Source organism: Urocitellus parryii, chromosome 4 (assembly GCF_045843805.1).
Source record: "Urocitellus parryii isolate mUroPar1 chromosome 4, mUroPar1.hap1, whole genome shotgun sequence".
NCBI classification, from domain to species: Eukaryota; Metazoa; Chordata; class Mammalia; order Rodentia; family Sciuridae; genus Urocitellus; species Urocitellus parryii.
Genome location: NC_135534.1, coordinates 110893798 through 110906668, shown reverse-complemented (window position 1 = coordinate 110906668; position 12871 = coordinate 110893798). Strand labels below are relative to the sequence as shown.

The following is a 12871-nucleotide window of genomic DNA, read 5'->3' as shown; positions in this document are numbered from 1 at the left end:
GTCAAACAATAACAAGTGCTGGAGAGGATGTGGGGAAAAGGGTACTCTTGTACATTGCTGGTGGGACTGCAAATTGGTTCAGCCAATTTGGAAAGCAGTATGGAGATTCCTGGGAAAGCTGGGAATGGAACCACCATTTGACCCAGTTATTGCCCTTCTTGGTCTATTCCCTGAAGACCTTAAGAGAGCGTACTACAGGGATACTGCCACATCGATGTTCATAGCAGCACAATTCACAATAGCTAGACTGTGGAACCAACCCAGATACCCTTCAATGGATGAATGGATTAAAAAAATGTGGCAGTTATACACCATGGAGTATTACGCAGCTCTAAAAAATGACAAATTCATGGAATTTGCAGGGAAATGGATGGCACTAGAGCAGATTATGCTTAGTGAAGCCAGCCAATCCCTAAAAAAACAAATACCAAATGTCTTCTTTGATATAATGACAGCAACGAAGAATAGAGCAGGGAGGAAGAGCAGGAAGAAAAGATTGATATTAAACAGAGACACGAGATGGGAGGGAAAGAGAGAGAAAAGGGGAATTGCATGGAAATGGAAAGAGACCCTCATTGTTATAAAAAACTACATAAAAGAGGTTGTGAGGGGAATTGGAAGAAAAAACAAGGAGAGAAATGAATTACAGTAGATGGAATAGAGAGAGAAGATGGGAGGGGAGGGGAGGGGGGATAGTAGAGGATAGGAAAGGTAGCAGAATACAACAGTTACTAATAGGGCATTATGTAAAAAGGTGAATGTGTAACTGATGTGATTCTGCAATCTGTATTTGGGGTAAAAATGGGAGTTCATAACTCACTTGAAACTAATGTCTGAAATATGATATGTCAAGAGCCTTGTAAGGTTTTGAACAACCAATAAAAAAAATATATATAATCAAAAAAAAATGAGCTGAACTAAAAAAAATGACAATTGTTGGATCATCAATGGACAATTTGTTTATTATAAATATTTTGATAGTCACTGAAAACATTCTATTTTATTGATGTGACTATTTCAAAATGTAATATTTCTAAACAGTTACATGTAGGTTGTGTTTTAAAGTGAATACTTAAGTTTTGGGTTGTTCATGAATGAAGAAAATAATGAGTTTCTTATTAAACTGTAAACACATTTACTTGCACTAGCATTATTTTATACACAACCAGAAAAATACAAACAGTGACATTTTGTAGGGAAATTTCTTTCTACCCCAGTGACATAAGTGTCCTTTTGGTTTATAGTATGTGGGTTTATTTTAATGTTCTTGAAGGGTTAGAGAAACAAGAGAAAGAGCCCGCTAACGCACCTGCCTGTACCTGTGTTGAGGCTCAAGGACCCACTGAGATATTCTAGTGGTACAAGCATGTCAGATGTGATAAATTAGAACAGTGAGTTCATGTGGTGCTTTTAACTCTCTCCTGTTTAGCTTAGCTCTGTTTGCAATTCATTCACATTTGCTTATGGTGTTCTATGGGCCTGAAATATAACTGGGCTCATTCTTCCCACCTTGCCCCAGTTTTAATCTGTCCAGTTTTCTTCAGTATTTTTTCACATTTCTTAAATCACTTCTTCATCTCTGCTATTCTTCAACACTCAAGTTTTTAGTCCAAAGGTTATTTTTCCTTTTTTTCATATTTTGATTTTAAGTTAATGGTTAAAAAAAAAAAAGTTAGTTGATAGATAATGCAAAGGCATATGCCCAGGAACCCTCCTTCTCCAGCCACATCCTACCTGTCTACAGTTACACCCAGTTAATCCCTGTCAGAGGATGAATGTATTGAGTAGGTTAAATTCATTTTTCCCATTCATTTTACCTTTAAATTTTCTTACACTGTCTCACACATAAACTTTTGGGCACTCCTAATATCTAAACCATACCAGAAATATTACCCTTTGCTGATGCCCAACAAATTGTTTTGATATTTGAGGTTCTTGTCAGATTCTTGGGATTCCTTGTTGTGTTGATGAAAAAAACTTAACTGTAAAACTATAAAAATCTAGAGCAGAAATATATCCTTTGGATCAATTAGTTTGAAATAATTACTGAAAGTTCTTCATTGGGCAGTCAAAAATTATGCAGTTCCTACTTGCATAGCTTAGGAAAACATTACAAACAAACTTTAAAATATGAAGTTACAAAATGACTAATACAGATGGCGGTATGTTTTTCTGAGTGGGTATGTGTAAGGATGGGGGTGTTGCCACAGACTCATCTGTCTTAAATGCAATGTTTATCCTATGTGTATGCCTTAGTATAAAACCTTAGAAACATCAAAAACATTTCCCCGGGTGAAATCTCTTTTCCCATATGACAGTTCCAGACAAATCCAGAAAAACCATGGAGTCACACTGCAGTTTGACTATTTTTAAAGAGGATCAAAGAGCATATTTTTTGTAAAACATTTCTTTCTTATAAAAAGAAACAAAAAATGAACCCCAACATTGTAGGAGCCCTTTAAAGACCTCCCACATGGCTGCTCTGATTGACAGGTCTGGCTTCCCTCAATATTACCACAGCATTCCAGCTAATTAGAAACAGATAAACCCACACAAGGCCAACCAGTAAGTAGGAACACATGTGAAGAGTGATCTCATCCTGGAACTCTCAAGGAGACACCACAGACAGGGAGGAGAGAGAAAGAGAGAAAAAGAAATTTATGTTTTTTTGTTCTCCTTGTTCCTTCTTTGCCCCTCTGTTTTGATCTTCAATATTTTATAGCAAACACACACTTTCTAAGAGACCATTAGTGCATGCTCAGTATATGGGTATTTGATTTTTATTATGTCACTAAACTTTATCAGAAACCACAGCATTGTAATTTTAATAGGCATTAACTTGGAATGACATATTATTGGGAACATGTCTAGATAATTAAAAAATTGTAGGCGATTGGTTAGGAAAATGTTTTTGGAGTCAGTGGATGGCAAGACTTTCACATATAAATTTTAAAAAATTTTAACTTTTTTTCTCATGTTTTTGTGTCATAAGAAATTCCTTCCTATCTAGATATGTAATTTACCATATCATGTAAATTCTTGATCTTTGCTTATTCACATTTATGTAGTGAAAATCTAGAATCTCTTTTTGAAAATAGGATGAGATAGTTTTTTTTTTTTTTCAGTTGCAAAGAATACTGTCTCATCAGCATCACTGCTGTAGTGAATTGTTATGCCACAGTTCTACATCATGAACAATGTCTTCATGTGTACTTGGTTCTGTTTCTGAGCTCCTCGGGTTGTTCTTTATATTCCCAAGACATGCAAATATTTGAGCTCTATCACTTATTCAGTGGTGTGATCTGCTGAATAAAGATAGTTTTTAGGATTTTATAGTGGAAAAAATCATGTGTAGATTTACGAATATTGGTCACATACTGGATGCTGCTTGTGAAACTGACAGGGGCTTCAGGTGTACCCTTTGAGTATCCACTAGGACCCTTGCTGATATTAACCCACAGAGACACTGCAAGGTATGTCTGCTATGGGAAGAAAATTTCTCAGGATGCTGTTGTCTAGTCTGTACTCAATTACAAATACTCTTGACATCTTTACCAAGCATGTGTTTAGATTTCCCTACTTGTTCCCTGAACATCTTATACCTACAGCTGTTTACATATTACATTTTGCTTATGCATGTATATCTCTGTCTTTTAAAATAGAGAATGGTATTCCTTATTTTTGAAGGTCCAAATGAATTCACTATGTTCTCACCTGTCACAGTTTACATTTGTAAAGTTGATAGGTCTCATTTAAATGTTGCCCTCTGCAAATGGTATAAAATATGTATTTATACCACTGAAAACAAATACACTCTCATTAAAACAAAATTTCTCTCTAATCTACCTATGAGAGAAAAAAGAAAGCCCCCAAATACTCTAAAATTGAAATTTCATTTAAAAAAAAAATTCTTCAGAGAAGCTGGATATGGTGGCACATTGTAATCCCAGGGACTTGGAGGCCTGAGGTAGGATTGTAAATTAGAGCACAGCCTGGACTATTTAGGGAAACCCTAACTCAAATTTAAAAAATCCAAAGGGCTGGGGATGTAGCTCAGGGGTAGAGCACTTGCTTATCAGTTTAAGGCTCTGGGGTTTCGTACCCCAGAAAGTGTATGCCTGTGTGTGTGTGTGTGTGTGTGTGTGTGTGCACACGATTTTTCAGAGAGATGAGTATACTGATATTTCTGATCACTTTGCTCATTCAAATTTTATATTTGCACACTTAACACTTCTGTCAAAGCTTGAAAACTAGATAATTTTAAAGATTGTATATATTTTTTCTTGTTCTACAGTGGAAAAGGATTGAGTGGTCCATTTGCTGATTATATTTGCCAATAGCCACATATGACAAAGCACAGAAAAACCTCAGAAAATAGTAATTTGTTCAGTCATAGTTTGTGGTTATTTTTTTTGTCTGTTTGATAAACTTAAATGGTTTTGAAATTATTGTATATCTAGCATTATTTGGGGAATAGTTAATTATTTTCCATGAATGTCAGTTTCCTTGTTTCTACCATAGTGACTTTTCAGAGTCTCTATGATGTTTTAATGATTCATAAAAAATTTGGCAGAATCAGAATGGTCATATAATTGGTGGCTAAAATGAAAGACATAATTAGTGGATGGTGTTATAATATTTTCTCATTTTGCTGAAAAATTAGAATTTAAAACATTTTATGTGTTATATTCTTATACAATTGTGCTATTTATTAATGAGAAATGTTTACAAATATTATGTATATTTCAATTTCTTAAATTATTAAACATTAAAAGTTTAGTATTCCTTTAGTTCCATGTTCTCTGCATTACACATTATTGTTGTTGCATTACTAATCTTACCTTTTTTTTTTTTTTTTTGCTTTTGTTTTTGGTACTAAATATTGAACCCAGGGCTACTTTGTCAGCCCAGACCCTTTTTATTTTTTATTCTGAGACAGGGTCTTGCTAAGTTGTTTAGGGCCTCACAAGTTGCTGAGGCTGGCCTTGAACTTACAAGCCTCCTGTCTTGGTATGATAAGTTGGGGGGATTACAGACATGCTCTGCTGCACCCACCAGGATATACTGACTTTTAAAGAAGAAGAAATTATTTTGTAAAATGTCTTGCCTTTTTAATGACCTAAATTAAAAGATTTCATATACTAGATTGGAATAGGGTGGGTTGAAAGGGGATGCTTGGAGAAGGAATAAAGTAGTGTTCTGTTGGCCACCTTCTGACTCCAGTTCATTGAATGAATTGAGCAAAATAATAGCCCACAAAATACTATTGGATTAGTTTCTGCAATATCTTAGCAAGGAATTATTCTTACACACTATCAAGAAGATACAGTCATCATTAACCCACACTTATCTTGAGTGCTTTCAGGTCTTTTGAGCGATACATTTTTATGATAGATTCATTCAGGTTATCAAACTATTAAAGTTTAATAATTTGAAGAAGATCTAGTAGATTTTGTCTGTGCACATAATTTTTCTCAGCTAAGTTATAAAGAGATCTACTTAGCACATCAAAAATTCTAGAGATTAATAAAAGGTAAACTGCTCAGGAATCTATCACTTAATAAAAGCATCACTTAGCTAGTACTTAATAAAGGAACTATTGCAATAACAAAAATTTTATTTTCTGGCCAGGAATATCAACAGGAATCTAATAATTTTTACATAAAATAATAACTAGGTAAGAATGACCCATTTAAGAACCATTTTTTTCCAGTTCTCTCTCTTTACAAATGAAAAGATTAAATGTCAAAGAGAATAAAATATTTACTTAAATTTACAATCTTTTTAACTTTTTGTTTTGCTATTGAGAATTGAACCCAGGGGTATTCTACCACTGAGTTTTATCCCAAGCCCTTTGCCCTTTTTAGTGAGACAGGGTCTCACTAAATTGCTGAGGCTGGCCTGAACTTTTGTTTCTCCTACCTTAGCTCTCAAACTGCTGGGATTATAGGTGTGCGCCACACACCTGGCTACAATGTATAGTGGGACTCTAAGATGGAAACTGAACTTAAAAAAAAAAAAAAAAAAACAATTTTGCTGTTTTGACACCCTTGACCACTCCTCATCTTTATATCTTTTTCTTTCACTTCAGTAGATTTCTCCCCTGGTTGGTCTGAACAGAGACTCTCATACAAATTTATTCTGTTCCTCAGAACCAAATTACCATCCTGAAAACTGAATTTTTATACCTCTACCTACTGCTTAATCTCTAGTGACTCCCACTGCTCACTCAATATGAGTTACGTATTTTATTTTATATATAATGCCCATGAAGTCTGGTTCTAATTCTCTTTCTCTATGGGGTCCTTCCTCTCTCTCTTTCAATCTCTCTCTCTCTCTCTCTCTCTCTCTCTCTCTCTCTCTCTCTCTCTCTCTCTCTCTTAGAATCTTAGGTAATGCGGGCCCTGAAGCTATGGTATCTCAGTTCTATAACACTAATGAGGTAACTCAGAGGATTGTAAATAAATGGTATTGAACCATTTGCTCAAAAAAAATCCTATTTTATCTGAGTGACAAAATTCTAGTGTGATAAGGAAGGTGGAAGGAACCTTGGAAGGAAGTTTTCTAAGGTACTGAGGTATATGTCCTATAATTTCAGAAGTATTAATTCCTTTTGCAAAAGCTCATAAGGGTGGAATGATGGGATTTCCCACAACCATTAATTAGTTCACTAATGAGTTTTGAAGCAATAATTGCCTAGACCACTTGGTTCAAAGAAGTTACAAGAATATATTGTTTTGTTTAATTAGTTACACATAGAATTTTTATTCCATATGATTATAATGGAGCTAAAAAACTCCTACTGCCTGGTGTTTGTACTGTACCTCTTATGTTTAGATAGGTTTAGGTACTAATCATTGAGTTACAGTGACATACAACATTCAGCACAGTAACATTCTGTACAAGGTTGTAGCCTAGGAGCAAAGGCTACCCTATGTTATCCCAGCCTCTACCAGCTAGGTTTGCCCAAGTGTCTGCTGTGATGCCCATGCCATGCTTGAATCACCTAATGATGCATTTCTCAGAATGTGCCTCACTAAATGACTCAGGTCTGTGTAAATGGAGTCACAATCTGTAGTCTTGTGTAGATTATTATCTTTCGTTTAGTGCAATGTTTTCAAGGTTGATGCATGCCTTAGCTCATATTAGTACTTCATTCCTTTGAATTGAAAAATAATATTTCTTTGTGAAGTGATGCATGTTTTGTTCCTCCGTTTATCATTTGATGGGCATTTGAATTGTGTGTGACCTTGAGTATCACGAATAATCCCGTGTGTACATGCATTTTCACTTCTTGGTACACACCTGGAAGAATTGCTGGTTCACATAGTATCTCCACATTAGACATGAGAAACTGTCGAAAATAATCAAAGTGGTTGTACCCATGAGTTCTTATTTTCCAAGGTTAGTATTAGTCTTTTATGAGTCTTTCTATCATTGGCTGCCCTGTTCTATTTTGCACTGGTGACCTTATATTTTACTTACAACTTACAATTACTTTTTTATACCATGATCTCTTTTTCCTTCTTTTATTCTCTGTGTGTGTATGGTTGGGTGTTAAACCCAGTCCTCATGCATGCTAGGCAAGCACTTAACCCCTGAGATACATCCTCAGTCCTCATGATATTTTAAATTTGAAACAGCTGTCATGTCCTCTCTCAACAGCCTCATTTCAGACCAGAATATCAGTTCCTTCAATTCTTCCATAAGAAGAAGTCTTATAGCAAAACCCCAAGGAAACTCATGCTTGTTCTGCCATTCTTAAAACAAAGATCACATTGATTCTCAAAATGCAGTTTCTAAAATATTTTCTCCTATAATCCTGTTACCTCCACTAATAATGCTTCAATTATGCTCATTTGCTTATTTGTAAATAACCAAACTGATTTTCACATGCAAACTGCTCTTAAATCCATAACTTCTCTTGTCATATATTTGAGAATAAACAACTATAACAAGTTCTTAACCTTTATTTTCACTAGTTATTGTTGATGCTATTATGTTTTTATGGATAATTGCAACTCATTATTCAGAGGTTGTTGGAGACCAGAATTCTTTTTCTAAAATTTTATTTCTCACTTCTATCATTAACAAGTGGAAAAACTTGGGTCTATAGTCTGAGTAAAATTATGATAGAAAATGTGGACTACTGAAAAATTCAGATCTTCTTGTGTTCACAGTTATGGTTTTGAAATCAAATCATTATTCAATGCTACGAGTTTCCAACTAGACTACACTTTGTCTATTATATCATCACTAAAAAACATTCAATTTCCTTCGTGAAATTCAGATGAACCAAGTCTCCCCTTCATTGGATCTGTTATCTGTGTTACTATGGAAAAGGAAACACCAGTTGGACATGCCTTGTTTGCAGGGAATCCTTGTGAGAACTTGATGGTCCTTACCTTATCTTGAAAGGGTTAATAAATTATACTTTAATTCTTTGCTCAAGAATGGTATTTTCCTATATAAAAACAATGCTAGATGAATATGTAACTAAAAATTTTCCAGTAGCCATATTAAAAAAATAAAAACAGTCACATTCACTTTCCCACATTATTTTATTTCTGGTGCTAAGGATAATATCCAGGACTTATTGCATGCTACATTGCTCTACTCATGTATCATAACCCCAGTTACTAACGTACTTCATTTAATGCCATATGCTAATCATTTTAATAACATTTTTATTATTTTTTAATATGTCTTAGTTATACATGACTGTAGAATATATTTATGCACTTCGACATATCATACATAGATGAGGTATAATTTCTCATTTTTCTGAGTGTACATGTTGCAGAATCATATTGGTCATGCAGTCACACATATAAATAAAGAAATAATGTCTGTTTCATTCTACTATCTTTCTTATCCCCACATCCCCTCCCCTCCCCTTCCTTCATTTCCCTCTACCTAATCTGAGATGATGCTATATTTCTCTAGTGCCCCCCACCTGCCTTATTGTGAATTAGTATCTGCATATTAGAGAAAACAGTCAGCCTTTGTTTTTGGGGGAATTGGTTTATTTCACTTAGCATGATATCCTCCAACTCCATCTATTTACCAGCAAATGCTATAATTTCATTCTTCTTTAAAGCTGAGTAATATTCCATCAAATATATATATCATTTTTTTTATCCATTTGTCTACTGAAGGGCATCTAGGTTGGTTCCATAGGTTAGCTATTGTGATTTGAGCTGCTATAAACATTGATGTGGCTGCATTCCTGTAGTATGCTGATTTTAAGTCATTTGGATATAAACCAAGGAGTGGGATAGCTGGATCAAATGGTAATTCCATTCCCAGTTTTCTGAGGAATCCTCATACTGTTGCACCAACAACATATGAGTCCCACCAGCAACATATGAGTGTACCCTTCACTCAACATATTTACCAAAACTTACTGTTTACTATATTATTGATGATTGCCATTCTAACAGGAGTGAGATGAAATCTTAGAGTAGTTTTTATTTGCATTTCTCTATTTGCTAGAGATGGTGAACATATTAATGCTTTATCTGAGGTGGTAAAGGTTTTCTCCCAATCTGTAGGCTCTCTCATCACCTTATTGATTGTTTTTTTTTTTTTTTCCTGAGAAAAAGATTTGTAGTTTGAATCCATCCCATTTACTGATTCTTGATTTTACTTCTTGTGCTTTAAGGGTCTTGTTAAGGAAGTCAGATCCTAGGCAGACATGGTGAAGATTTGGGCCTACTTTAGCTTCTAGTAGACACAGGGCATCTGTTCTGGTGTCTAAGTCTTTGATCCACTTTGAGTTCATTTTTGTGCAGGAAAGGAGAGACAGATTTAATTTCATTTTGTTACATGTGGCTTTTCATTTTTTTCCCAGAACGGTTTGTTGAATAGGCTATCTTTTCTCTAGTTAATGTTTTGGGCAACTTTGTCTAGTATGAGATAATTGTATTTGTGTAGGTTTCCCTCTGTGTCTTCTATCCCTTAATATTGGTCTACATGTCTGTTTTTTGTTTGTTTGTTTGTTTATTTGTTTTGCCGTATCATGCTGTTTTTGTTACTATAGCTCTGTAGTATAGTTTAAGTCCTGGTATTGTGATGCCTCCTGCTTCACTTTTCTTGCTAAGGACTGCTTTGACTATTCTGGTTCTTTTATTTTTCCCAATGAATTTCATGATTGCTTTTTCTATTTCTTTGAAGAACATTGTTGGGGTTTTAATAAGAATTGTGTTAAATCTGTATAACACTTGATAGTGTGGCCATTTTGACAATATGAATTCTGCCTGTCCAGGAGCATGGGAGATGTTTCTATCAAACATCTTCTTTAATCTCTTTCTTTAGTGTTCTGTAGTTTTCATTGTAGAGATCTTTTATCTCTTTATTTAGATTGATTCTCAAGTACTTTTTTTTTTGAGGCTATTGTGAATGGGGTAGTTTCCCTAATTTCTCTTGCAAGTGGATTCATCATGGGTGTATCAGAATATGTTTGAATTGTGGGTGCTGAATTTATATTCTGCTACTTTGCTGAATTTATTTACTAATTCTAGAAGTTTTCTCATGGAATTTTTTATATCTTCTAAGTATAGAATCATGTCATCAGCAAATAGTGATAGTTTGAGTTCTTCTTTACCTATTTATATTCCTTTAATTTCTTTCTTCTAATTGTTCTGGCTAATGTTTCAAGAACATTGTTGAATAAAAGTGATGAAAGAGGGTATCCTTATCTTGTTCCAGTTTTCAGAGGAAATACTTAGATTTTCCTCCATTTAGAATTATGTTGTCCTTGGGTTTAGGATATATAGCTTTTATGATGTTGAGATATGTTCCTACTATCCCTAGTTTTTCTAGTGTTTTGAACATAACAGGGTGCTGTATTCTGTTAAATACTTTCTTTACATCTATTGAGATGATCATATGATTCTTGTTGTTAAGTCTATTGACATGCTGTACTATGTTTATTTTTTTATTTTTTTTATAATGAAACTATTTATTTTAAAACCAAATCACTAGGAAAATATATTACAGCCTTGACAGAGCAAAAAGACAGGCTATATTATCATTTCAAGTAATAAATTTGTAAAAAAGACAACATGCTCCTTATCCAAAAGATAGGGTGCCATGCTGGGGCAGGAATATTGCATGTTGCAAAGGCCCCAGGCAAAATGGTAAAGGGTTCTGTGTGGAGTGTCCCTCCTTTGCTCTCAAAGTGGGAGTGTGTGTCACAGTTTTTCCTAGCCCAAGCTTTTTACTTTTTAATTTTCCTGTTGCCAGGGGATTATCTCAATAAGGCTATATTAATTCAGGGAACTAAGTAAGCAATGCTGGATTTAGGCTTCTGTTCCATTCTGTTCTATGTAAAGCTGTTTCTTTTTTTCTTCCAAGGACAGTACTTCACAATTCCCTTAGCTAGTGAACAGTCACTGTTTTAGTATTTCCAGATACTGGTATATGTATCACAATCAAAATTCCTTTCTCTTAAAGAGGTCACTTTGCTGCAGAATGCCTCAAGGCTCATATGCTGGTAGAAGAAGCTCTGCTTCCCATACTTAATGTGACATTGCCTCTTATGTTTTTTCAGTGGTCTCTCAGCTAAGAGATGCAATAAAAATGTCAAAAAATCCATATCTTGATGGCCATAAAGGATATATACAAGGAAGCTTTCCAAGTTCTTAAACTATTCTCCATCTCAGATTCACATCTTAAGTGCACTTCATGCCTTGTATATAAAAAACTACCAAACAAAATAAAGACCTGGAAACCTTTTCCCTCATCTAGATTAGTGATTTCCTGGATTTTGTTTTACAGCTTATGGAAAATGGTATGTTACTTCTGGTAAATAGGAGGTTGGAAACAAACAAAAAACACCTCTTCTCAAACTCTACCAGGTCCCTGGCAGTCTGGAAGAACCTGCCATCCTTGTTATAAGAATCTGGTACCTTAGAAGGCTCTGGCTTGGTACAAGGGAGCTTTCTACTGTCAGGATAACCACTTGCCATGTAAAATTTAGGCTCTAAAAGGCTCTCCCATTCTTTCACTCAAATTTTAGCACCATTTTTCCCCATTTCACTTTCTTGCATCAAGACACAAAGGAACCAGTGTCTAGATTCAAGTGATATATGCCTTAAACTTGCTGCCATCCTTAGTTTCTTCATTCATATAAACTTTGCTTAAAAGACTAAAAATTCCAATTCCTTTTTAAATAGATTCCTGCTCTCAGCCCCAATGGCCACTGGCAAGAACTTTTATTCCCCAATGGATGAGAGAGACTCTTTCATCTTCTTGGTCATAGTTGGGATGAGTTGCATGTGGTCATCCACACACTTGGTCACACAAACTGTTCAGTTGCCGCTTCACCGGAAGCTCTTTATTCCCAGCATCTATTGAATCTTTGGCTTTGTCATTGCAATGCATGGTACACTGGGCCAGGTGGTCCTGGAACTTCTCCAATTCACTGGTTATCAAAGCCTGGGCTTGAGCCAGAAGTGCATGGCAGTGCTCAATGCACTGGTGTACTTGCTGCATGGAAGCCTGACTGTCCTCACAGCAGCTGGCGTGCACCGGAACATGAGGCTCTACCTCTTCCGATGTTCTCCCTCTCCACACTCTTCACCATGGAGTCCACCGCCTCCTGCACCCGGAGCTGCTGCATCTCCACCATGGCAACTCCGCCTAACTCTGTGCTGGCGCACCCGTCCTATGTTTATTGATTTCTGTATGCTGGACCAACCCTGAATCTCTGGTATGAACACCACTTGATCATGGTACACTCTTTCTAATATGTTTTGTATGCAATTTCCAGAATTTATTTTTTTATTTGTTTTAATTAATTACACATGACAGTAGAATGCATGTATGAACTTTGATATATCACACATAGATGGGATATAATTTCTCA

The 12871-nt window shown here is 35.3% G+C and overlaps 1 pseudogene; it reads right to left on the bottom strand.

The window, feature by feature from the left end:
* Positions 1-12218: 12218 nt before the first annotated feature.
* LOC113192554 (protein FAM136A pseudogene) lies at positions 12219-12634 on the bottom strand (annotated as a pseudogene).
* Positions 12635-12871: the final 237 nt, after the last annotated feature.